Genomic DNA, 24,278 nt, shown 5'->3' with positions numbered 1-24,278 from the left:
ACGGTGGCAGATCTTGGAGTCTGTCTGCAGTGGTCAATCCTTTTCACAGGCAGGCTCTTGAGAATGCTGCTGCCCTGTGCATTAGGAGCTGTCACACACAGCCTCCTTTTCTTTCATCCTGGTCAGTCTGTGAGGCAGGAAGGGTGAGGGGCAAGGGAGAAATGGGCTGGGCTGAATGCTGCAAATGACATAGAATGGTGCAGACACACCAAAATATCTTCGTTTGGAAGACATGGTATATGTTTCAACACTGAGCTCAAATTTGATCCACAGAAATGGTGATGAGATCAGTATGCTAGGCTACTATACTACATCCATGGTATCTCATTAGAAATAAATAATTTTCTACAATCAGTCTGAAAATGTCTTTCGTCTTAATGCCACTTGTGGCAGCAACAATAAATATTGTGTTTTTATAGTGCAAGTAATCTATAGCATCACTGATTTTTGCATCAAGGCTGTTCAAGTTTATCAAAACAGACTCCAAACTGGCATAATATTTTGTGTGCGTGCATGTTTTTCAAAACTCTTTTTTTGTTAAAAGTTAATATGAAAATTTGCAGTTAGGGGCTTGGAATGCATTGACTTCTATGTTTGAAGGTATTTCCTGTATGCTATTTTAGTCTAGTGCTGGATTTTCCAACAGCAACAGAATCCTTATATGTCTAAATTATAACGTTTAATGACTCATGACTTTCCTGTTTGCAGTGGTCAATTGCCATGACAGTAGCATTGAGCAGGATGACAAAATGTATGTACATGCCTCTGGGATATGCTTTGACCTTCTGGGTCAGAAGTGAAGATGACTTCTGCTAGGAGCCCCTGCCTTCTCTGTATCAAACTTAAAATTCTGAAATGCTAGCCTAAATGTTTAATGTGCAGAGAAAGAGTCACACACAAGTGTGTGTGAGCAGGGGACATTAGGGAAAGAGCTTCAGGTTTCCTTAAATAATATCAGAAAAAAACTTAAGAGAGAAGGGGAAACTCCTTACCCTTTCCTTAAGGCAGCAGGAAAAGAGAAACTTCGTCATGTTCTGCCAACAGAGGCACATGCAAAAAAAAAATCTATTTTCTCTGTTTGCTTGCTTTGTAATGTAACAAATTTTCTAAAATCACATAGCAACAAAAAGGAATTGAAGTAATTCAGTACAGCAATTCTTAAAAGAAAAGGTAGCCACTGCAGGAACTTGCCAACACCTGTCTAGTTAGAAATACTCTTTGTAAGCTGGTGCTGAAAATCAAGGAAACGCCGGGGAAAAACTGAAAAGATGTGGGAGTGTTTGGGAGTGTTCATGGGTCTGGCCTATGAAATGTACTGCCCTCAGACCTGTGATGTTTCCTTCCTCCATTGCAAGGCTAAACCTAAGCTGGTAAACTAAAGTGTTTAAAGCACAAGGTGTTAGCAGCAGCAGAATAAATACAACCAGCTCTTTTCTGTGTTTTGTGTCAGAAAGTGTCTTGCAGCAGCAGCTCCAATACTTCAGCAAAATCCCATGGAATTAGAGGAGACAACCCTATGGTGGTTGTGCTGTGTGAAGGTAAAGTTCATTTTTGAAAAATAGTAATATGCCATCCTATTTTTGTGAGATCCCTCGAGACCTCTCACTTTGGTTTGATTTTTCAGACAGATCATACGATGTTTCTGCATTACAATACTTCAGAGTAGCTTTTCCTTCTCCAAAGAGCTGCAGGGCCTAGAAGCAGTAGCCTACTAGAAGCAGTAGTTTCTCTTTGAAATACTGCCAATAGAGAAATGCTATTGGTACTTTCAAAAAGAGATGAATTCTTCTTGAAGGCTAGCTATGTTATTCCTCAGCAACGATAGGTGAGAATACTTTGAAAATAGTAGAGATCACCTGCAGGGATGTTGCTGGCCAGGTTATAAATGCTATTTGTTATTTGTGGAGTGGGAAAACCTGTGATAGAAACACCACCAAAGATCAGAGCCGTGTTGTGCTAATTGATGATGAAATAGGCTCAAGTTCAGAGCTTTCTGCTAGAGGAGTTTGGCTTTTTCCCAGTACTATGGAAATAGTTGGTGTATATCTGTTTCTGACCTTCAGTACCTAGCAATGTAAATAGTGTTGCCTGAGTGGGCTCTCCTGGAAGAATTCAGTTTCTTTTTTGAACATTAGCATGCAATTGTAGTTACTTACTTAAACTCAAAATAGACAGTGAAGCATTTTTCATAGTAATTTCTAAGATCCTGGACTATGAATGTGTCCTTATTTATTTCAGATGAATAACAATAGATATTAATCTTAGTGGAAAATAATACTTTCATCCCAGATCCTGTGAATATCTAAGTAGCATATTTAAAGCTGTTCTAATATTTCAGAGGTCTGATCATTTAATATTTGATTTTGCTATCACACATAGTGTTGAATATCTATTAATTTTGATTTATATCTTCAAGCCAGGAGACATACAGGATATTGGCTTTTTTCTTGAAGGAAGACGCTACTAAAAAACTTAAATGAAAAAAAAAAATTGAGAATTTATTTTTCTGCCTATTTCTAGAATGAGTATGAATCTGTTACATATGACAATGAGTTCCCGGTGATTAGTTATTCTTTTTTTTTTGTTGTGTTTTGAGGCCTCCTGAGTCCCAGTCAGAGTTCCATTGGGATATGCCTGCTTCAATTTTTAACCAAGAGGAGTTTCCCCAGCATAACCATACATTTAATGATAGGATTTTATACAATAGAGTGTTATGAAGGGCAGAGGGAATGGGACATATGAGGAAAGTTAAAACATCCTGGTGCTTCCTTCCAGTCTGGATGTGCTCAGGTACATGGTACTTTGATGTATTTCTTCCAACACAATGTTCCCACCGAGTTACTGATAACCAAGTTCACTGTGTGTGCTGGGGGTGGTGGCAGCACACAGGTCATGGTTTCCTCAATGCTCTTCTTGGGGAATGAGCTGCTTCTCAACTCTTCATGCCCATTCCTCAAATCACATCAAGGTGAATGTATAGGGGAAGGTGAATCCACTCTGCAGTGGAGCTCATACCAGGATATTGTCATATTTTAAAATTCCTTTCCAAATCCAATTTGCCAGTGATGAGTGTGAATGGACACTGGGACTCAGTGATTGCATCATCCATGTGGTTTAACAGGGAGATGACTGTCCCTTTGCTCTGGCAGTGGCTTTCTTGTTTCTGCCACTTTGTACTCTTGGAGAGAAACCTCCTTGAATCCGCCATTAATTATTGTGTTGTTCTGCACAAAGCCTTCCTGGTTTTAGAAGTCTCTTTTTATTAGGAGAAGAAAAGAGTGGCAATAAAATTACTAACAGCATTAGCAAAAATATGCTCTGAGATTGAGGCCAGTAATCATGGGGTTTATATATTTGTTAAGTGTTTTTGATGGTTAAGCAAAAAACCAACCATAGTGGAAATGAGTTTGCTATATTCCTTACTTTTGAAAAGCTTCTTTCTTTCCTTTCCTACTCCTGTAAAAGAAACAATGAAACATTTTTTAAAAATTGAAACATATAAAGAGATCATTAGTTATTTAATATATTTTTTGAGGACATGACAGTTCTTTAGGAAGTAGTAAGGTGCTTTTGGAGATGTCTCTCTTTTTACCAATGCTGGCCTGCAAAAGAAGCTTGTGAATATTTTAGTCCATTTTGAGAATCCATGTGTGTTTGTATAGCTTGGTTTTATTTATATCTCTATCATCTCTTTTATCTATCTATGTCTCTGTATGTTTGTTATTTAAATTTCATGCAGATATCCAAAGAATCATGACAGTGGATCTGCCTTCTTCCTGTCAGTATAGTCATTAGCAAGTTGCATTGTGTAATGAGTTTTTAAGCAGAACTCCCTTCAGAATTAGTGGGGTATTCTACTTAAAATCAATGTCACAGGATAGTTCTATGTATTTGCATACATTAATTATATAATTGAATTGTGAATCTTAATAATTATATGATTACATGCCTTAAATGTGTAATTACAACTACTTATGCGAAGTGCATGACCAAAAGCATGAAATTAGAGGGTGTAATTACAGTATATACGGTATTTGAACAAGTGTGATTTATCTTTTTGTGTACTGAATATAACTTAAAAATAAAATAACAAGTTCTGCACTATTTAGAGAATATTTACATAATATTCTCTGAAGATTATTATGAAGAAGCTGGTAACTAAAAAGCCAAAATTTGCTTCACTTTTTTGTTTGTGTGGAACATGTGTCTTGACTTTTATCCCACATACTCTGCCAAGGCAAAACTTGATACCTGCCATAAGGCAGTGACCCCGAAGAGTGTTCTTAAATAAAGTAGTCATGCAAAATTAATAATAAATCTCTCATTATCTTCACATGTCATATATTTTAAAAAATCTGTTTCATTAATATTTTGTGTCTATTTGTCATATGTTCTGATGCTGAAAGTCAGGGGTGCTAGGATCATATGAAACAATAGTAGGATCAAGGTAAAATGAGTCTTCTCATTGCAGATGAGTTGAAACTAATTGTGCAGATCAAATAAAGTCTGATCTATTGCAAGATGGCTGACTGATTCTTCAGCTTGGCTTTGCAAGTATTTTAGGATGAAGACATAAGGAAGTGTAACAAATGGGTTGTTTTGTGGATCAATCAACTTTTTTGGAACTGAAAATTTTCTGGGGAGTTTGTAAAAGTAACCTTTTTGTATTTTAAAAGTGTTTTTTTTTCTCGAAATACAGAGTGTCTCTTCTGGACTACGAACATTTGTTACCTTGGGCAACTTTATTTTTCAGTGCCTCATGTTTTGATGTGCACAAAGATGTGATATGCTTTGCTGCAATGCAGGAGTGTTGTGTTGTAAGGACACTGGAGATTGCACAGCTCAGTAGGAGCTGTGTGAATACCTTTTATAGGTAGGGATGAAATAGGGGAGATTGCTGAGGGTGAAACAAGTGTTCCTTCTCTTTCTTCACACAATCGGAGGTGGCTGCTGTTCCTGTAAGAAGCAGTAATAGGTTGTTGTATTTTCTCTTCAGGCGGCTGCCACCAGCCTTACCTCCTGCTGTTGACCAAGAGAGCCACTCACAGCAGGGACCGAGCTTCCCAGGGAGAAAGGAACAGGTCTGGAGCCCCCAGATGGCAAAAATCAGTTAAATGAAAAAGACCCAAATTGGTCATTTATTCACCAGGGCCTTCGCTTTGCTGCAAGGAAAAGGTCACCAGGAAAATGGTGCCTGCTGTGCTTTAGATCTGATGTGCTCCTTCCTTCTTCAGCCCTGTGTGAGGGGATCTATTTGTGTCTGCTGCCTTCTGATCGTGAGAATTGTTTCTTAAGAGTTATATAACAAACTTTCTGGTTTTGTCTGAACCCAAGATAATAATAACAACTGAGTAGCAAACAGCAGAGCCACTCCAAGTCCCCCATGGTCAGAACTCAATGATGTGGTTTACATATCATGACGGTAATGGTGAGCTTAGACATCAAAATGACTGCAGAACAGATTGTGCCATGTTCAGAAAGACGATTGCTTAACTTCAAATAGAACTTCAGGTTAAAAACAGACTTCAGTCTCCTAACTAGGAGCTGTTCTGATAGCATCTGCTATAATTCCTTGGCGACTCCAGGAAATGGTAAACGTGAGTTTTCTGAAAGAGCTCATAACCAGCTTCACCCAGTATTTCTGTCTTTACTGTGTTTTACAGGCAGGAAAACAGAAGCACAGGCAGCAGGGAAGTCTATTGTATCATAGGGAATAAGGATTATGAATTCCTTGTACTTGCTGAATTTTTCTTTTGAGAAATTTGAAATTTTCCATTTGGAAAAATGCCTTTCCTCAAGTATTATAGTGATCTCCTAGGAAAACTATTTTATTTAAAACTTTATAGAAAAAGTGTTGGATGAAAATGTGGCTACTGTAGACACCACTGGTCTTGTCACCACAGAGGTATGTTTCAGGAGGTTTTTTGCAAGATCCGTAGTCACATTCCATTTTCTGATAACCTCCACCAAGTTCCTCCTGGAACTCACCACATACATGGAAATAATATGCCTTTTCATTTTTTGGGGGATAAGAAGCCTTGTTTAAGAGCCTTTCAGTTAGTCTTAAAGCCTGTGCTTGTTTTGAGTTGGCAAAAGTAAGGCCCTGTTGGGTTGGGGTTTTTCAGTTTAAAGAAATGCATGTTACCTAATCATCCTCAAACCTTAAAAGAAAAATGCTCTGCATGGATTAATGGCCACATGTGGGAGTCTTCTGATAAACTGGAAATTTTTGCAACAAGGCCCATGCCTTGGAAATAGGTGCCAGGGTTATAAAAGGAAACTGTTCTATAGCTTAGACTCTTCACAGTTCCACTGATTCAGTAATACACTTAACAGTTTCAGGAGCTTGTTCTTTGTTCCTATTTTGTATTCTAAAAACATTTGCATATGAGACTATCAGTTTGCAGTTTCATGACAAACATGCACAGAAGCTTTTTTCTCCTGTAGTATTTTTGTAAATATTTCCATGGTGATATTTAAATTCTGTCGATCATTATTATTCCTGTCATTCTTATGTTTACAAATTACTTCCAAACACTTTGAGGGGAATATGCTACAGTCTTCTGGCACAGAATTTCTCCTTCTGCAGGTTCCCAGAACTGTTTATATACTTGATGAATAAAACCCCCACAGAAAGGTAGGTGGCGTAGACTTGTAATAAAATCTCTGCTTAATTTTCAATGTAACTTTGTAGGACACCATTAAGACTTTTCCCATCCTCAGTGAAGCTGATTATGGCTAAGGTTACAAAATGTGAAAAATTGAATATAAAAAGTAAGACATAAAGGAAAATAAGAGCAATAAGCCAAACAAGAAGACTGGAAAATGTACTTGCTGTATGCTAAGCCTTGTGGACCGTGTCTGAGTGGATTAAGACACTTCTAATTGCTTGACACTGGAAATCTCCATCTCAGCTTTATAAAAAAAAAAAAAGAAAAGAAGATTTGGAAATTTTTATAACATTGAATTTATGCATTAATTAGGGTGTGAGCCATGTGGTCTAGTAGTTAAAGCCAAGGGCTTGGCAATAAGAAGATCAGGGTGTTCTAATTACACAGTTTGGATAATTTTCCATTGTCTTTTCTTATTTGTTTGTTTTACTTGTATGTATGCAGTGGATGCTCTAAAATGTGAAAATCAGATTTAAACTTTGAGTTATAACTCCACATGAAACTTTTCTATGGAGAGCTTGTATAAATTTTGTTTGTTATTTTTCATTATCCCATTTTGGGCATTTTTAGCCCTCACCTACTCTGGTATTTCAATTATAATGCATACAATAGAGACGTCTGTTCTCAACCTGTCAAACAGGGCTGATCTCTGTCTATCCACAGGAAGAAATGTTCTTTGCTCTGATGCTTCTGAATTTTCCCATGACCTGTTACTTGCACAGTTCAATTGGACAACTCTGCTTTCCTTGTGCATTTTAGCATAAATATCTCCACCAGTATTATCAGGAAGGAAAGACTTTGTCTTACTGCCTTGAATTTGGAGACTACACAGTCTGTATGACCTCCCTGTCTTGGTGTTCTCTCTCAACCCTGTGGATCTGTTATTTTCCACTGTACTTGGAGGTGGGGAGAATATAAGCTCCCTATTGTCACAGCTGGTCAGAAGGTAAAAGGGAAGCAAGCATTTGGATAATGAACTTTAAGACCTTTCACCGAGTCAGAAGTTCTGTCTTCCTGATCTGCTTACTGGATCATGAGATCTGCGTGTTTTGCTGATGGCCCTCCTGAGATGTATTAAGTTCTTATTGCTGCAGCCCCAAGAGTGTAAAGCAAAAAGTTTATTCTGCTTTCTGTTGAGAGAAAAATTCATATTAGTGTGCACAGAATTGCATCAATAGTAACCCCCTTCCTAAGGTCTTGAACCTTGGTCACTTTTCACACATTCTTTTTCAATGTGAGGCAGGATTGGGGAAGAGAGCTTACCTTTTTCATGTTTTGAGGGAACATCCTGTTTATGAAGATCCTTCTTCATGGAAATCAAAATAGATAATAAATTCTGCTGTGAATTAGAGGACAACTTTGAATTCACCAACACTTCAGTTTCCTTGTTCAGGATGTCTTGATGAACACAGCAGGAGGTGTGAACCCAGGGCAGCCAGAAGAAGAGGTGCAACAGACCAGAGTAATTTAAAAGTGTAAGTACTTGATGTGGTTGACATCAAGAGTTGCGTAGGGACATTAATTACTATTATTATCATCAAATAATGCAGGTCAAATAATAGGTCAGAGAAGCAAAATGTCCACAGACACTCTGTACAGAGTACCACGGTTAGCTGGCTCCAAGAACACACAGTACTGTTCCAATTAATTGAGAGAATAGCTTGATACTTCACAGGTTGGAGCAGCCAGATGATTCTAAAGCAGTGATTATCTTCCCTCCTACACAGAATGTTTAATTTCAAACTTAATTGTATCCACATTTCCGTTTCTAATTAATCCAGATATAGAAATGCTATAGTAACCGAACAGCATGTCCTTTGAGGAAATAAAACATGGCACAATCCTGTGGCACCAGAGTAATCTGATTAAAGAGATGTTTATGTAACATGGGTCTTTATAAGTTAACTAATTTCCCATATGCTTACTATTCTTGTGGTGCACTTCTGAGGAAGAGATGAGAAAATGTTCATCTTGCTTGTTTTATGCTTTGGGATTTCCACTGTCTCTAGTTTGCCATGAAATTTATGGAGGTGATGGAAAAGGTAGTCAGCCACTATGTAGCATACACTTTTGCACAGGGCAAGGATGCAATTTCTAGTAGGAAATTTCCACCCCTAGCACCTGCTCAAGGGATTAGATGCATTGATTTTCATATAGTTAACAAGGTGTACCTCTGTAATTTGTATCCTGCAGTTCTGAGAGGGTTCCCACAGATGGCCGCTATTCCCAAGGTCAGGATGACTTGTAAGAGACTGGGAATTAGTTTGTCACCTGTGATTTTGTGTGTACTGAGATGAAAGGCTGTGACTGCTTCAAGGTGCAAGGGTTTCTATGGATTTGAACTCACTGAAACCCAAAGAGTTGTCAGAGTCCTGTATATGACTGACCTGCATCGCTGGAGTGTCAATTTTGTTGCTGCTAGACAAATATATACCCCTAAAACAGAAAATTCTGGGCAAAACGTATGATTAAACTTCCTCTCAATATTAATTTTCATCTGAAAGAAAACTTTCTGCAAAGAGCAAGTGGGATTACTTCATTTTGCTCTGGTTTTTCTGGTTTTCTGAAAGTGCTGCACATGCACTTGTTTTGATGGGCAGAAGCATGATTGATATTTTTAGAGATGATTTGGAAGTTCTGGCAATGAAAGCCTACCCATATTTTCCTAGGAGGGAAATGGAAGAACTGTAATACTGATACATATTATTAGTAACATAAATAGGAAAGAAACAACTGTTGTACCTTTAATAGGGTGTCTGGGTTGGGGTTAATTTAGTGTTTAGATTCTCATAGTGGAAACTGAGTGTACCAAGGAAACCTTGTTCATAAAGTGTCTCTGAGGGATTATCTTTTACATTTGATAAAAAACCTAAGAACTAGATTTTGTTGGGGTTTTTAGAAGACTCTGAGGAAAGAGCTTGTGTATCTCCTTTGAAAGCCTTAAGTCCTGGTGACATCCAGCTGGTGTGCTGGATGAGAGAGACCAGCTAGAGACTGCAAGATGTAGGGGGAGATCTGCAGGCAGACCTGTGATAGGAGAATTCGTAGGAGAATGCAGAGAAAAGTTTCATTTCATTCAGCAAAATACCTTTGGGGGGAAAAAGTGCTTGAGTACTTATTTAAATATCTGATATCGACATTCTGGTTTGGGGGGAAAAATGCCTCTAAAATCAGGTTGCTGTTCTTGAAAACAAACTGACAAGCTGCAAACCAGGCTTGGAGCTGTTTACTAAGAAGAGAGCACCACCTTGTGTTAGAAGTCACTACACCTTGTAGCACTGGATGTGGACGTTACAATTGAATTGAAAAATAAACATGTACATTTTTCCTCATGTAGTGGTCTTGTGCTTGTGCTGTAGAAAACCAAGAAAGAAAAAGCTGGAAGTGCAGTGGTTAAGAGGTGGATATCTGGTGTGAGGGTCAGAGTGTAGACTCGGCCCATGACAGAACTCTGGGTTTTTACTGAGCAGAGATTCTAAGAATCAGAATTCAGACTCTTAGACGGAATTTACATTTGTGAGATCTGAGGCTCTTCAGAAAAGCTTTTTCATTGAATAAAATTACAGTATATGCATTACCTGGTTTGAGAGTTAACAAACTGAGTGCACATCTGTCATAAGCACTAATGAGCAGAACTTCAGTGTTACGAGACCCTTGCTTGCTGCATACACAGACAAAGTAATATCTCCCAGGGTCTAAGTGCTTTGCCCTGTCTGAACCACTCAGGAATATAGAATTTCTCTCACTTCCATCCATAATAATTAGGATGATCATCTCTTCAGAAGCACGAATATTCATTTGAGATTATTTTACTACTGAAGCTTTTCTTTTTTGATTTGATTTCTGTTTCAGATAGTATATGCTGGGAGAATCTAATAGATGGGCTGTTTGCAGTTAATATATATTATTATGTGGGACTTATGACAAGGAAAACTTATAGACATTAGATTATATATATTTGCATAAGGGTGAGATAAACCTGAGATGTTCCTTAATATATAAATAAGTTTCAGGTTGTGTAACTCATAATCATAATGTAGTGTAGAGGATTGTTTTGTGTCCAAGAAAAGTTTCAAATGTATCAGTAAAAATGGGTTCTGTACTGAGTTCTGCAATCATCTTCAGTGATATTAAGAAAAATAAGTAGGAGGGAGTTTTGTGGCACTGAAGTAAAAAAATGAGCAGTTGGGAGCTACATTTCAGTATCTTTTAAATATTCTTTTAAAATGGAGGGTTTGGATGTATTTGGATGTATTAACTTGATTGATTGCATAATAAAGTTTGTAAGCATACAACCTGGATTTAATAATTCTAATTTATTCTTTATTACCAAAAATTAAATAACAACAACAAAATTAATCTCTGCTGACACAGGAGTAATACAGATATATTGCATATTATCTCAACCTTAGTGAACAGTCTAGGGAAGTGTTCCCAGAAATATTTTGTTAAGGCACTGAAAAAAGGTGTCAGACATGAGAATTTAAACTTAGAACTTTCTGGTTTCTCAACTATGGACGCATTTCATCTTATCAGTCTTCAATTAATCAATTTGAATGCAGGTGATGTCTTTACATTGTTATTTAGACTTAATTTCCTTTATAGTTGTGAAGGAGACAACAAAAGCTTCAAGATCCCATTTATTTTCTTTTATATAAAGATAAATAGATTGTGTTTAAATTTTTTAAATTTATTTTTGTGAAGCAGAATGTTCTCACAGCCATATTGTCAGGGCCAGTTGGTTTTTGGTTTTGTTTTTTTTGTGGGTTTTTGTTTTTTGGGTTTTTTTTTCTCTCTTCCATCAAGGAAGTGAGCCTGAAGAAAAAGATTACCATATGATGGAGCCAGTGGAAAACAGGAAAAAAAAAATCTCTGCATTTCTAAGTTTGAATATGAATCCCTGACACTAAACTGAAATTAGCTTGTAATTGGAAAAACAGAAAACCACAGAAAAATAAGACTTTGAAGAACTGAAAAAAGGCAAAGAAGATTTTAATCTATTTGTATTAAAGTATCCCATTATGAATGAAATAAATATATGTAGTGTGAATGAAAACCACAAATCTACTTCCAAGAATTATGCTAGAGCTCTAGATATTTAAGCTCTAACATACTTTTCAAATACTTTAAAAGAGCAGCTAAGCTTCAAAATTAATTGTTTGATGTCAGGAGCAGAGGCATGATCTCTAACACGGTGCCCAGCAGTGAATTCTGCCTGCACGTGGAGTCTGGAGCTGTGCGTGGCTACACAACTCTTGCTTTGAGTATTTGCCCTGAACCATATAAACTAACCACAGTGGTTGTCAATCTACATGTGTGTTCCCTGCTGTTCCCAGAATCCCAGCATGTGTTCCCAACATGTGTTCCCAGAATATCCCAGCTGTATACTATCAGTTCTGCTCTGAATCCTTTGTAATACATCAGATAAAGCCTGTTTTCCCACCATGGAGGCACGGTAGATTGATGTTTTTTGGTGAAAAAAGATGGAGATTGCTGCAGGTTTGAATGAAAATTCTTAGTTCTGGTGCCTGACTCAAAGCTACCATGACTACATCTTTAAAAGTGCAGGAAATTTAAGCGTCTCGTACTAAACATCATCTCAGACAAGTGCATTTCAATTTCCTGTGCAAAGGTGTTATGGATCCCTATTTTCAGAGTAGTAATTGAATTAGTAACGCTGGTTTGGGTCAAAGACTTATGAAGATCCAAGGTGTAAGGAAACATTTCAATTCCAATATTTTCGAATAATATCAGATCAAAATTAGTTGATTTCCATAAAAAGAGGTCTAATTTTGCTTGTTTGCTTTAGTACTAGAGTACCTGTGTGCTCTAGAATTTGATATTGCTGATGAAGAAAGATAAGAACATGGAAGAATAATCTTGGTATATTTTCAAGAACTGTTTACGGGTTTATACTGAGTGGAATGAAAATCTCATCATAACGATGTACTGTCTAGATACTGGGAATTCTGTTAGTAGGAAAACTAGAAAAGATGAATATAAAAAATTATTACCTTTGAGTACTGTAAGAGATCACTGTGTGAGTGTATATAGCAAAAAAATGCTGAAGAAAGTTCCACTGCTTTGGACTTAAAATCCAAACCATAAAACCCTATCTTTATATATTTATGTATATGCATTGAAATCAAGATACTTTTTCTCCCAAAAAACAAAATAAGTTGGTCTATATTTCCTGAAGTTTGCAATCAGCCATTCTTTCCAGTATGAGAATTGTGAATAGAATATATAGAAAATAAACTTTTCCAATTAGAGCATTTGGATATTTGTTGAAGGATAAAAAAAGATTTTTCATTAGATAAACCTGTCTCAAGGTTCCTTTGTAAGAGGCTTCTCATGTCTAAGATGATCAGGGTCTGAATGAGCGTGTAGCAAAGGTGGCTCTGGTATTTCTGTGTCAGGGAGGAGACAGGGATTCATTCTCCATTCACAGGAGGAAGGAGCATTGAGTGTGCTGACCTGCAGCCTCCCTGGGGATTGTCTCCACTGACTTTACATATTCTTGCCTCCCACCCTGCTTTGCTGTGGCAGAACATCTGTTTCTTCAGCAAAAAGCACTCTGAAAACCCAGCATGGAGATAAAAAACATGTCAAGAAAAAAAGTGAAATTTAAAGGGAGAAAAGTCTTCTAAAGTTCCTCTGCATAGAATGTCTTTCAGTACTCAATTTTGCCATGGGTAAAACAGGGTAAGAAAGTAAAAGATGGGTAAGGCCTTCCCTGTATAGAATTGTGCATCTGCTCTTCCTTGTAGAGGCATGCAAAACAAAACAGGAAAACATGGAGCTGCTTCCCAGTGGTAGCTGCCGCCTTTTTACAGTTGTCCCAGCATGTGTTCATGATATAGCACAGTTAGGAAGATATCTGGAATTTCTGGGATTTATTTCTAATCAAAGCTGTGCACAGAGCTTAGTGAGCAAAGGTGAGAAAAATTACATTGTCTGAACAAAAGAGCGCTTGGAAGAAAATCCCCCGGGAAAGCTCGTGCTGACAGAGCACCTCGCCCAGGCTGCTCCCCCAGCTTGGTGCACCTGGCATGTGGAGCTGTGAGTCTGGATCCCCCCTGCTACACTGCTCCATGGAAGACAGAGCTGCTCCTGGTGTCCCCAGGCTGCATTTGCCCTGCAGAGCATGGGAGAACTCATCGCAGGGAGAGAGCCCACACATCCCTGCAGGGAGGGAGTTGCTGTGCCCCTGGTGGCTCCTCCAGGGCTGCTCACGTTGGCTGTGACTACAGCATGTTTGGTCTTCCCATCCTTTATCCTATGCCCATGCTTACATGTTTTGAGTAAAGCAGTTTAATTTTGTGCTCCTTCTGCCTGTACTGCAGTCACTGCTCTGGCACTCATCTCTCTCAACTCTCAAAGTTTGCATTAAGGGTGATCCTCTAGTGGCAAGGTTTCAATTCCAAGGGTTTAGTCATCCCACGGGTTTTATCCAACTGGATCCTTCCCAGAAAGATGATCTTTCCCATTTTAGCAATATTTGTTTCCTTACCTGTTGCTGCTTCACAGTGCAGATGCTTCATTCTGTAGCAGGGCTCACAGTGAGTGTCCACCTGTTAGGGAACAGCAGTAAATCCATAATTTTGAGATTATGTCAAAGAAACACTGCATAGATATTTCAGTGCTATCTAGTTTAGTTTGTCCTGATAAACGGGGATCTCTTGAATCTCCCAGCTAATCAGAATTTCCCACTTGCTTCCAGTATTCTTTCTTCTTGTTCCTGTCTGTTTTCCTTGGTGTTCTCTGCCTTTAACTTCCAGCCCTGGGTCTATCCTGGCCTCATATCGTGCCCCAGAGATCAGATCTGTAGTGGATCTTTATTTCTTTCCACCGAGGCACAACACATCTAGGTTTTACGACTTAAAGTTGATTCTAACTTCTGAAAGTGCTGGAGTAAACAACACCTGCTGTATTTTAAAATGCAGGTAATGGAGATTCTTTTGTCTTGCCTACCATAGTATTTCAAAGAACAAAACCTGTTTGGTGTGGAAGAAGTGAGTGTTACTCTCTTTACAACAGTTCAACACAAAAGCAGTTTATTAATGCATTTACAGTATTCACAGCCTTCCCTTGTTTTAGGATCTTGCCCTGCTATGCTTAAGGCTGCAACAGTTAACTCAATGACCACTGTATTTTTTATCTTCATAAAAATGAGTGTCTACAGGTAAAAGTGTATTTCTATTTGGCTGTTTACTTGCCTGAAAAGTGTAGATTAATCCTTAAACATTTTTCCTATTGTTCCTGTTCAAAATTTTGTGATAAATAGGTTTTTATTCACTGCTTGCCTTCATAGGTTACACACATTTTTATATGATTTCAAGAGACACATGAGAAACAATAATTTGGAAATTCATTACAATGCCAGGGTTTATACGCTCTCATTAAGCATTAATTGGTAGTTGATGGCTATTGCTATTTTTAACACCATTAGTTCATAGCAATGTAATTAGTGATGCTAAGTACAGGATCCACATTAATAGCATTACTAATTGTAAATCTGGAGATAGAAACACAAGATGACTGGTTAATTTCTAGGCAATATCTCATGATAATTGGTTATAGGACATTTGTGCTGAAGTAGAAAGGTAAATAATTTAAAATCTTTTCTTATAGTTTGTGCTGTACTTTGCAATACTAATACAGTATGTTGCCCACATTTTAGTCTTGTGAAATACAATGCCATTAGCACCTCACAGCTTCTGCAGTTATTAATTTCCATGCTTCTCAACTCTTTTATGTATACTAGCAACTGTGAATTTAAAAAGGACCAGAAGCAATAAACCAACAACTTTATGGACATTTTCCTGAAAAGGCTTTGTTTTAACAAAGCAGTGTTGTATATGCAGAAAAGAGAGGAGATTTTAGATAGCTTTTTTACTATATGGTGGTTAGAGGGAAGATGCTTACCAATATTGTCTTTTTTTGGTTTTTTGTACATGAGATTCATACTAGCCAACAAAAAATTAGGCCTTGTTCTAGGTATTAATAATACAGTGATTGCAATATTTAAATTCTACTGATCTAGGGTTTAAGCAATTTTTGCTCTGGCAACTGTGTGATGAGTCTTTAGATGTAAAAGTTCTTGTGTGCAGGTATCCAAGCTGCTTCTCTGCCTCTCACTGTCTCTGTACAGGCTCTCATGGAGCCCATATCCACAGTGTAACTGGGTACCTCCTAAATATTAAAAAATAAGTAACAAATCAGCATGATCTTTTCAGCTCCCAGCAAGTAGGAGTACATGTCTTGATTAGATCCTGAGTTATATAAATAGTATAAGAACTGATATTAGAGAGGGAATGGATGTGTGTGAAAGCGAGGCTGAAAAAATTAATGATGCATCTTTACAGCCTCACTGAGACCTCATTGATTTCCATGGAAACCTTTTCATTGACTTCAGTGGGTCTCGTTAGTGTGATGCTAGAAAGGGTGGCTGACAGATAGTGAGGTGCATGCTCTGGTCTCGGCTCCATTGTGCTCCCAGCACTGCCTGCTGCTCAGCCAGGCTTTGCCTTCAGCAGGCTTTAACTGCTTCCTGATTGAGGGAGCCTTTAATTTGGAGCCATTTTCTGTGGTGAGGAAATGCTGATAGATGCTTTCTAAACCAGTGCCTCGAAGGTGGTGCTACTACTGTAAGTACAGACATGCTATAGGTAAACCAAGAAATTGAAAATACAGGGAAAAGGTTAAGCTGTCAAGCTCTATCCAAGCAGTTTTTCCCAGAGGTATCTTTGCCCCTTCTGACAGCATAGTGAAAACCAAGGAGGAAGATATAACACCAATCTCTGGAGTCTATTTTTACTAAGATCCCTTCCCCCATCTGAAAATAATTTGATTTTCTGTGAATGGCAGAAATATTCTACATTTCTGGATTTGTTTCATACCTTTCCCCCACCATCTTGCCTCACCTGATTTGACAACTTACAAAATGAAGTTCTGAGAAAAGGAGAGAAGCCATTTCATGCTGATTTAGCAGCAAAATTTCTGTCTCTGGACATTAGAAAAATTGTTTGCTTTCCCTGAGCAACATTATTTTTTGGAGGGAAAATGTTGAAAATAGGAATTGTAAAGTAAAGTTCTTTTGCAAGCAGAGACGATAGAAAATACTTCATTAGAGTTCCTGCAGCAGATATGAACAGTATTGGAACTCTGGAAATCACAGTTGTTCTTGCTGTCACTTTTCTTACTTTATCTGTTTGTTTGGTGCAACCTGTTTAACCGGTGACTGTTACTGATGTCACATGTCAGGAATGACAGAAATAAATAACACTTCCCCTGTTGTTTGTTTCTGAAATCCTTGTGTGATAGCCAACTTAGGGCAAGAAAGTTCTTTTACCTCACTGAAACTATTCCACACTTGTATTCTGAGAACCACCTCTTTTCCTCTATCCATGTACTTAAATGTTGCTTTATAATTCTATCAGAACACAAAGACTACAGGTAGTGGAAGGAGAGCTGGTTTTCCTTACTGATAATATTAGGATTGTTACCCTTGCTTTCACTATGGTAATGGCAATCCCTGATGACTTTCAGACATAGAGAGAATTAGCAGAAAATATTATTTTCTTGGTAAAATGAAGGTTTGGATCTGGATAACACACAGGCACAGAAAGGTGCAAACCATCAGTGCCATTGCCACCATCCTTAATTGTTCTTTTCTCTGGCAGCCAGGCACTGAGGCTGCCACTTGGGAGCTGGGAAAGCCCCACAGTCTCATCCCATTGGGGATGGTGAGGGGTTTCATGTCCTAAGTGTGACAGTTTAATTCAGCTGTGTGGGGCTGCAGCCGACTTCTCTCAGACTTATTTGAGTTCTAACATCTCTAGACGACAACATATGCAACCGATACACATAGAAAATGGTGTAATATTTTTTTGCATGTGTTTAGGATATCTATTTCTGTAGTGCTTTTTTTTCTTTTTTCTTTTTCTTTTTTTTTTTTTTTTTTTTTTTTTTTAATTCTTTTTTAGGTCTGCACTACAGGCAGTGAAAAAAAAATTGAAACAGTCATCTAAATATTTGCTGATCTCACTTTCAGTTGTTGACTGATTGCGAAACTGCTTTGTAGGCTACGACACAGATGTTTGTTGTTTGCCTGTTATATAGACCTGCTTAGTTTTTTGGTGAGAAGGAAGGATCAGAATGGAAAGTAATATTTTTTTTCCATTTTTAAAAAAACAGTTTTACAAACATACGGGTGAAGTTTCTTTTCCCTTTCCCTTTTGTTTTTCTGTTTTCTTCCGTGTTTGGTTTTCCTGGTTTTCTTAGAAGAGCAGTCAGCTGAAAATGATGAGTTTTATTGGGTTTTAATAAATGGCAATTTGGAAAAGCAAATCTATACCATATTATGAGTTTAACATGTTTCTGAAAGGGAGAGTTTAGATTGAACTCCCTCTCCTTCCCTGCCCCATCCCATGGGAAGGTGTGTGCATGAGAGACAGCTCTGGTGCAGCAGGGAGGCAGGAGAGTTTCTGCAGAAATCAGGTGGCAGTGGAGCTGTCTGCTCACAGGTGCTGAGCCAAGGAAGTTCACCAGGTCTTGCTGAGCTCCTGGGTTTGTTAAATACTGGTGTGGCCGGCTATAAAAATTAGTGCACACAGCTGTAGGTGGCTGGAAAACACGTAGGCATATATTTAAACTTATCATTTTCTCAATAGGTTAGACACACATTTAATCGCTGTTTCTGAGTAAAAGACAGTTTTCCTAAAGTTGAAGCTTAAGTTGAATGATTATTCTAGCCTTTGCTTCATAGGGAATAGCTGCACTCTGCAAAGATTAATTGGTTTATGAGATTTTTTTCTTTTTTGAGGAAAATAAAAGTTGATGCAGATACCTCTTACTTTTAGTTATCATCTTCCAATTAAACAGATGCATTCAAACACTTTCCCTATTTTTGAGACAGGCGAGGAAGCCACTTGATTCGAGGCAGATCAGTGTAGAAAGCAGAGTGGTTGTATTTTCTCAGGAAATTCTGCAGGTCTCAAACTAATGCAATTTATTTTAAAAACCGAACGCTCTCGCCCGTGGCCCCGGCGGCGGCGGCGCTCCCGCCTGCGCTGCCCGGCACGGCCGGCAGGTGGCGCTGCAAGGCCGCGGTTGGGAGCGCAGCCATCCCGATAACGATCCCGAGCCCCATCCCCATCCCGATAACGATCCCGAGCCCCATCCCCATCCCCATCCCCATCCCCATCCCCATCCCCATCCCCATCCCCATCCCCATCCCCATCCCCATCCCCATCCCCATCCCTCGTTCAAGGTTCCGCAGGCTGAAACCCCGGAACCGCTGGAGGCAGGCGGGCACAGCGCTGCTCCCTGGGCTACGGCATCACGGATTGCTTTCCTGCTCAGCCCCTTACCTCCGTAGGTTCCGCAGCCGCGCTCCTTCCCGGCAGTGGAGGGCGGTGCCAGGATGGAGTGGCTGGAGAGGCTGTGGCCGTGCCAGGATGGAGTGGCTAGTGAGGTTGTGGCTGTGCCGTGGCTGGGGGCTAAGGAGAGCCAGGGGCAGTGCCCTGCACTGGCCCTCCTAGCCCTGCTTCCCAATCAGGTGGTCACTGTGGTCCTGGAGGATATTCCAAGGAAAACCACGGTGACATGCATCCCTAGATGTGCAGTCTTTAAACACTTAAAGTTGTATAAATTTCCTCTGTGGGGAGCATAGCTACCTCACACCTGGCTCTTCCACATAAACCAGATATTGGGTTAAATCACTCTGGAAATGCCTTAGACCTCTTCAGAAGGAGTTGGAATAACTCGGAGTGGACAAGTGACGAGCTCTAATTGTTAATATCCCACAGCTGAAGCCAAGCTTGGGAACCAGGTTGCACGGTCTGTGAGCAGAGGCTCCTGCTTTGGTCCCTGCACAGTTCCCTGCAGGACCCTGATCCATGGTTGGCCTTCCTAAATACTGCCAGGGTGCACACAGCACTAACTGAATTGGGGATACATTTCTCAGTGCACTGATATGAGTTTCTGCATTTCAATGTTTCTACATTACAAACCAATCTACAGAGCTTTTGGTTTCTCATGACACTTGTAGTCTGATCCTAGTTCAAGTAGCTTACCATGGGATTTTGAGTTAACCAAGCTTTCAGTGCAGATTCCTAAATGAACTCCATTACCTGATACCTGATATGAAGTCTCTTGGATATCCTGATGATGAATAACATAGTTGTAGAGTGATCTTTTAAAAATTAGTGTTGTACTAATGCCCTTACAGAGTATTATCTTAATGAAAAATTATCGTTATTTTGTGATAATGCTTGTGCATTCTATGCATGTGTATTATGTGCCAAAAGCTAAAATAAATATTCATTTAGGAATGACAACACTTTAGCAACGTTTCCTATTTCTGACCTTTATGCCTTTTCTGCTGCAGTAACTTTTGAATTTTATAACAAAGACACCAGCTTGATTCATACTCTAGTAGAAGTTATTGTGAAATATTGTAGAAACCTGAATTGAAGGCTAATACTTTGAGGAAATCTGTCTTGGCTTAAAAAAACCTAAAAGCCCCCTAACCCACAGCTTGTAATTTTGGGGGGTATGTTGTGATGGTGGGTTTTTTCTCTGTCTGTGATTTATTTTTTTTGGGGGGGATGCAATATGGTACCTTCTAAATAAGTGAAGCCCTAGAAGCTTCGCTATAGACAATATTATAACAGGAGTAAATTTGTATTTAACAATACACGTGCAGTAGTTATTGCCATCTAGTGTTCCCATTCCTTTATGGCATCAAACACAGTCACGATATGGGAACTGTCTTGCAGCTTCCATCCGCTCTTCATTTTGCTTAAGCAATGCTCATAGGACATTATATTTATTTCAAATAGAGAAAAATCATTTAAACTGGTCATTACTAAATTTTTTTTCAGTGAATGAGATACTCATGATGAAACAGTAATTTCAGACAAAAATATATAAGCAGTTTATATGAATATATCCTAATTCAGGATAATGTGGGCAAGGATGATAGATGAGCGAGTTATGTGTTTGAGAACTTTATCTGAAAATATATTATAGGAAATATATGTAAGAAGTACTGATGCTTATCAGAGTAAATATTCCATGAGTGAATTAGTGAATTCTCTTAAGAGTTCTCAGGAGGGCTCTGTCATTAAATCAACTTTGAGAAGTCCAGTGGGACTAAGTTGTGAATTTTTTGGTATATAAGAAAGAACTGTAAATGAGTTAATGAAGGGCTTTTTCAGCTCCCAGTTTCAGGAAGTATGCTAATGCATAAGCATATGTGTTTTAATTATGGTGTTATTGTAAGATGCTATTTATATCTCAGTGGCACTTAGCAGTCCCAGTGAAGACTTGAGCTCAGGAGCGTGGGGTGTGAGGTGGAGTCAGGAGGCTGAGGGTGCTGCTAATGAATCTCAGTCCTTGTTTGAGCTGTCACCAGTTGCTTCTAGAGAAGGAGGGGGAAGAACATGAACACAGTTTCCTGTTACTGATGTAGACTGGGGTAGAAAGCAATGCAGTGTATTTTTTCTATGACAAAAGAAGCTTGTGTTCAGGAGCCCAAACTAATCTTCTGGATCCAATTCTCAAACCAAATGCAAAAGTCATTTGCAGACCCTTCTTAGTTTTAATTATTGTGTCAGATCCAAACTATAAAGCAAATCTCATTACTGCTTTAAAGATGTTTTAGTGAGTTGCATGTTCAATGACAAATGAAATTTGGGGAATCCTGTGTATAGAATTATGTCTTAAATTATTCACAGTTCTTAAAGTCTTTATCTTTAAAGCCTGCCTCTGGTACAGTCTCCGTATGGCTCAATTCACAGCTCTACCTGAACAGCTGTTAATGAGACCTGTGGTAATACTAGATGTATATATAGCAACATTTATGCTAAAAATGGCCATAGGGGAGAGAACTTCTGTGGCTACATTAAAGATCTTATGTGCTTTCTCTTTTTCTTATAAATCTGTTTATCATTTCTGCCTAGGATTTTATTGTATTTTATTATAGAACTAAATTTTTCAGAAGAGCTTGATTGTTATGTACATAATAAAATAAGAACTTATTTTGTTGGAACTCCTGAGGTTTTTTTTAAAGAATATAGTTTTTTACTAAATTGAGTCTTTCTGTGATGGCTATTTCTTATACTTTTGTACCTTCTCTTTTCCTTTGTTTTCCTCATCTTTAATTTTTTTTTCTCTGCAAGAATCAGTTTCTCTCTGTCCTAGTAGGAGTACCCCTGAGAGTTAGCTCTGCTTTGTGAGATTTTTGGTCATAGTTGTATGTTGATTTCTGGACTGTCAGTTACTATAGATAAGAAAGGTTTATAGCACGGTTTGAAGAAGCAGCTCTTCCTGCTCTGAAGCTCAATGCAGTCAGTGTCCAACTGCTTGTTTAAATTGTGCCTGTGTGTCTGTTTACGGCTCTCATCGATAAATGTTCCCATCACAGATCCAGTGGAGTGCCAGACAGAAAAAATGAGACCTGCACAGCATATCTGTAAGTGTTCTTTGCCTTGTGAAGGAAGCTTGGAGGTACGAACACAGGAGCAGCTGGTGCTTGCAGCCTGCAAATGGGCTGTGCTAGTACAGTGTGGATGCCAGCAGATGGAGGCACAGTTTTCCTGATCAGTCCATGGACATGGGAAGGTGGCAGATACATCAACTTCAGCCCCAGCTTCCCTGGCCTGATCAGCTTAGGTTCGATGTTATCACCCATCCTTCCTTCTGAGCCCTTCACCACCACAGCCATAGGTTGTTTTCAGCTTTGTTCATTCTATCCCACAAGGCTTGTGCCAGCCCTCTCCAGCAAGAGCTGGTCTGTGATGATGTCAGTGTGATAAAATGCCATGTATTCATAGTTTCTGACAGCATTACGACCTGCCAAAGGAGGCTACTTTTGTGACCCTAACAATAGGGCCTGGACTGAGAGTCATCCTAGGAAAGTCTAAAATCCTTGTGTTGTGCTGTAGGTTAAATTTTAACTTTTCTGAGGCTGATAATCATCCCTCAGGAGCACTAAAAGTTAATCCAGAGCAGGATTACATGCCTTGTACAGGATGGAGAAAGCTGTGATGCATCAAATAAGACAAGAGCCTACTTCTTTGGGTTCTTTTCTCTGTAAGCCTGATTGTAGGCATGTAGTAAAAATTGGTCCCCTTTTTGCCACACCTAATAAAATAAGAACATTTCTTGTGCTTTGTGGTATAGGTTGGTGAAATTATAGTCTTAAAGATGACAAGCGCTTGACACATCTCCATTAATGGGAGGCTTGACTCTATATTCTTCCTACATAAAGAAACACCAGTTGCTCCCTTACAAATAATGAACATGGATTTCCAATGCTACTTTAGAGGCAGGCCATAAGCTAAACTGAGAAAGAAACAGTGTCTTGTTCCATCTCTTCCAAATTCCTACTCAAGCACATCGTTCTCAGGCATCCTACTCAAGTGCTTTAGCATCCCCTGTTCACCTCTCCTTGATATCCTAATTTTTGAAGTTCTGTAGTTGTGATAATATGTTGAAACATTTCTAAGAATATGGTAGGTACTGAGCTATCTCAACATTCTCAGTCTCTTGTAGACATAAACTTGCAAAAATTGCAAGTGATTTGGGCTGAACAGATCCTTTAGAGGAAATGAGGAATGTGCATGTAGATGGTCAACAAGAGCAGCTACAAAAAAAATTAACTCATCCTGCTCTTAGTCAATTTACGGCAATTTCTATTGCTGCAAACCTCAGCTTTGTTCATATTGCAACCAATGGAAAAAAAAGCCCAAGCACCAAAACCTAAAGGAAAACCACAGTGAATACACCAGTATTGTAAAGGGCTGGATATTTGTCAACAATAAGAAGCATTAGTTTTTTTGTGGAGATTTTTTTCCCTCTCAAGAGTTTATTCTGCAGTGCTCAGCAGTTTCTCAGGTTGTTAATTTCAGAAAGAGTTAAGGGCACTTATGTTGCCCCAAAGTTAATAGAATAGTTTACAGAATAAATTAATTTGGAGGCAAATCTATACTTGTCTTCTAAGCATTGTATACCTATTTACATGGCATGAAACACTCTGGTTTGAGTTACTTTCTTTTTTTTTTGTAAGATCGGGTGTGCAGGCATAGAAATATTTCTTTAAGAAATAGGCTTTTTAAAAATAATAAAAATATATAACTCTCGATATTTAACTCATCATTCCTAGATAGTTGCAACTTCTCAAGTGAAAAATAAGCTGCCTATTTTGTGTACATTTGCCTGCACATATTTTGCTAAGATGGGAATAAATTCCTTCATGTATACACCAGTGTCTTCTGTTTTCCTGCAGCAAGTACTTTCTTTGATTGATGTACTTGGAAGCAATCCTTATCCTCATTCATTTTAATTGAGAGTAATGAATTTAGAGCTTTAATATGAACAGATTGGCTTCATTCCATTTCTAACTTTCCTCACCTTTGCTAGGAACACAGCCTGCTCAGGGCTGCATTGGAAGAGGTTCAGAACTTAGTGCAGCATTCCTGGAGAGGACAGTATCCCGTGAGGAGTAACCATCTGTTTGTAGACAGGCAGATATTTCCTAACAGCTATGATTTTTGTAGGCAGGTTCTTCTTCCCCACCACTACCACTGAGGAATTGTT

The 24,278-nt window shown here is 38.7% G+C and overlaps 1 long non-coding RNA gene across 2 annotated transcripts; it reads right to left on the bottom strand.

The window, feature by feature from the left end:
- Positions 1-1,992: 1,992 nt before the first annotated feature.
- On the bottom strand, positions 1,993-19,171 carry LOC148222656 (uncharacterized). 2 transcript variants are annotated; one of them, XR_015805731.1, is made up of 5 exons: positions 19,046-19,171; positions 14,185-14,245; positions 7,935-8,069; positions 4,865-4,956; positions 1,994-3,456 (listed from the first exon to the last, which is right to left on the bottom strand). It is a non-coding gene; the product is annotated as an uncharacterized LOC148222656 (long non-coding RNA). The 2 variants fall into 2 exon arrangements; XR_015805730.1 differs by having other exon boundaries at positions 1,993-4,956.
- Between the last annotated feature and the right edge of the window lie 5,107 nt (positions 19,172-24,278).

This window comes from Sturnus vulgaris, chromosome 10, assembly GCF_052056855.1.
Source record: "Sturnus vulgaris isolate bStuVul1 chromosome 10, bStuVul1.hap1, whole genome shotgun sequence".
Lineage (NCBI taxonomy): Eukaryota > Metazoa > Chordata > Aves > Passeriformes > Sturnidae > Sturnus > Sturnus vulgaris.
This window is presented reverse-complemented; position numbering and strand designations above follow the sequence as displayed.